General features: G+C 30.1%; 1 long non-coding RNA gene across 2 annotated transcripts; it reads right to left on the reverse strand.

Moving 5' to 3' along the window:
• Nucleotides 1-1126: 1126 nt before the first annotated feature.
• LOC142617622 (uncharacterized) lies at nucleotides 1127-3084 on the reverse strand. Of its 2 annotated transcripts, XR_012841003.1 has the most exons (4): nucleotides 2936-3084; nucleotides 2619-2823; nucleotides 2351-2404; nucleotides 1127-1161 (listed from the first exon to the last, which is right to left on the reverse strand). It is a non-coding gene; the product is annotated as an uncharacterized LOC142617622 (long non-coding RNA). The 2 variants fall into 2 exon arrangements; XR_012841002.1 differs by lacking the exon at nucleotides 1127-1161 and having other exon boundaries at nucleotides 1223-2404.
• Nucleotides 3085-3474: the final 390 nt, after the last annotated feature.

The following is a 3474-nucleotide window of genomic DNA, read 5'->3' on the forward strand; positions in this document are numbered from 1 at the left end:
GGTCCAAAGTTGTTAACAACCATGCCTTTGAACATTGCATTTAATCTCATAATTTCTTCATCGGCTAAACATAAATTAAATATCATCAGCCAATGTAAAAAATATTCCTAAACCTAGAAAAGCTTACATAATGCAAGTTCAATCTTGACCAAGGAAAATCCAATAAATAAGAAAAACAAAGTAAAAATAAACATGATATGATAAAAATTCTAAGATAGTTTGGTTATATTCATACACACAAAAGTAAAAGTAATATTTTAGCCTGATTATATTTATACATGTAAATTATAAAGCAAAAAAAATTAGTAACAATAATTAGTTTAGAATATTTGCAATTGCCTTTGATAATCACATGCTTCAATCTATTATATAATTCAGTCTTCAGTATACATTCATCCATATTTAACTAAAGAAAAAATTCACATAATATTCATAAAATTTTAAAATAAATATAGTAAGAAGTACAAAGTTTGACTATAAACTCACTTATAACCAATGTCTACAACTCCCACTAAAAAAATTAACATTATTATATATTTTGAAAATTGAACTGTTGGATTGCATATTTTTTATGTTTTTAACACGCGTGTCAAATTTCATACCAATTAGATTTACTATTCAATATGAAAAGAAAACTGTAAAATAAGAAAAAATGACCCTTAAATTGCTAAATCAGGTTGTTGCATAAAACCACAGCTTTCCAAAGTACTATGAAATCATAGGTCGGTACTTTGGTGATACTTAGTGTGAAAGTATTCAAGTTCTCTAAGTGCTACATAAAATCACAATGTCGGTTAAAATTATTTGACACACTTAGAAAGGATTTAGTACCAATTCAAACTGATAATTCAGCATTTATAAATTAGAAAGCAAAGATGATCAATATTAAATCTGGATAACCCATTTTACCTAAAAAATGTTCATATCCTAACACTAATTGATCAAAAAATATCTATATTAGAATTAATTTGTAGAGGAATAATCACCAAATTCAAATATAATAAATGCATAAATTAAAATAATTCAAAGACCTACATCATGTAAGTTTGAGAAAGTTGTAAGGTGCAATGAGTACAGAAGAAATTTCTAATTCTGTCAACGTGAATTAGCTACATTAACATTACCTGATTTCAGGGCTGTCTTATATGTATTTGTTTTCATCTATTATCAATAAATAGGAACGAAAATCCAATTCAGATGCAAAGTCTGCAATCTTATCCCTATTGATCAAATATGGCCAACCTCATTCTACATTACAAAGCGTGTGTATACCAACGTAATACAATTTAAAAATAAAATTGACACAATCATTGTGATATGTGAACTATATGGGAAAAAAAATCTAATACACAGAAGTATATACAGGAAAAACTTGATAACAATGCTAGAAAAGAAGCATGGGAAACGAAATTGTAAAGGGAAAAAATGTTTCAACAAAAAATTTAAAACAAAATAAATAAAATGAAAGCTTTAAAGTGTAGAGATATACTCAGAAGAAATTGAACCCAATTATCCAAAAGGAAAACCAAATCCAACACAAATAACGGATATTAAAAACCATTCTTAACCCAAATTCCCTATTCAAAACCAAATCTAAGGCAAAAAACTCTATGCAATCCAATCCAGTCAAAATACCCCTGCCTAAATCAGATTTGACCCCAAATTAAAAAATAGTAATAAAAGTAAAAAACCAAAAAACAAAGACTATACTGGTGGAGGGAATGGGTTTGACGATGGCAGAGACCTGGACTGTTGCTTGACGCAGTTGGGGGCAGATTTCTCAGTTTTTTTTCTCTCTCTCCACTCTCTATGCCTAATAGACTCATTCTCTCTCTCTCTCTCTCTCTCTCTGCAGATTGTAAACTTAGTTACAAAACAGCCCCAAAACCAATTCAATTCCTAATATCCAAAACAAAAACAAATACTCACTAAACAAATTCTAATTTTCTAACCCAAATACCTGAATCAAAACCAAATCTAACCCAAATGACTAAATCCAACCAAATACCCAAACATAAATCATACTATCTCTGAGAAAATTATCTTTTTTTGATTAATCTCTAAGAAAATTATTCTCTACCATAACACACAAAGTAATCAATTTTGTACAAAGAACATCATTCTTTCAGATTTAAGAATTTAAAACATGCAAAACCTAGAAAACCCCAACATCAAAAATAACAAAATCATGACTTAAAAGTATCTTTTAAATAAATATCATCTAAAATCTTCAACGTATAAACAAAATTTTTTCAGATTTCAAAATCCCACAATTTCAATCCTCCTTGCAAATAACAGAACATGTAAGAGAGGTAAAGTTAGAGGATATTAGGAAAAAAAAAATTGGAACCTTTGCTTTGATGAAATTAGAGACTCCAGATTGAAGAAAGATTCCACTTCATCTCTGCAGAGAAAGAAATTGAATGTTTTACATCCAAAAGAGACGAATTTAAACAAACCCATTACTAAAAATATCTAATAAAATAGTCACATATCAGAATTTCAAATTCCTTAACCCTAATTTCTGGAACCAAACCCAATTGTAATTGTAAAAGTTTGAAACGTATAAGTATAACAGATCTAATTTGTGAGGAAAAAGTCGGAGAATGAATACTAACCCCGTTGGAGGCATTGTTAATAGGCAGAGTGATTGTGATGTAAGGTATGACTTTTCATAGTTGAAATCTAAACGTGTTATGGTGTTTTGAAACTTTTTGATTTCTTATGCCCAATCAGTGTTGTCTTTACCGTTCTGCCTCTTTCTCTGTTTCTTTCTCCGTGTCTCAGGCCTCATCGCCTCTCTCTCTCTCTCTCTCTCTCTCTCTCTTTCTATCTCTGTGTGCATTGTATTTTAACCGCCGGTTAATATGCTAATCCGAAAATGAAAATAAATGGCGAAAAGTTTCAGAAAACCAAAACAGAAAAGAACGCTGACCTTTAGAAAAATTTTGTTGCAGAGGAGAGATGAAGCAGAGCAGAAGATCAAATGGCAATGGACGATTGTTCGAATGTCCACTGGATCCCAATTTTTTTTTCCCTTCTTCCCTTTCTCTGTGTCGCAGTATTGGTAGAGAGAGAAAAGATATAAAGGCAGTCAAACGGTGTTTTTAAAAAAAAAAAAAACAAATCAGTTACTTAATTTACACTTTTTTTTTAATTGCAGACGTGGCAGGGTTTTAAAAATCAAGCGTTGTAACGTGCGGCTGTATTTTTTAAAAACTGTATATGTGTCTGAATTTTAAATAGGCAGTTATCCTATTTATCAACACGCCCTTAAATATAGGAACTAACTTTCTCTCAGCTTTGTCTATTATATATATATAGATAGATAGATATAGATACTAGTATGTAACCCGTACATTATGAATTGTAGTAGTGCTATAGATGTTAGTTTGAGTTATTAAACATATAGGACATAGTTCGACCAGGACATTTGGAGGTACTAAAATAATTTTTCTTTGCAATTTTCATGAT

This window comes from Castanea sativa, chromosome 11 (genome assembly GCF_040712315.1).
Source record: "Castanea sativa cultivar Marrone di Chiusa Pesio chromosome 11, ASM4071231v1".
Taxonomy (NCBI): domain Eukaryota; kingdom Viridiplantae; phylum Streptophyta; class Magnoliopsida; order Fagales; family Fagaceae; genus Castanea; species Castanea sativa.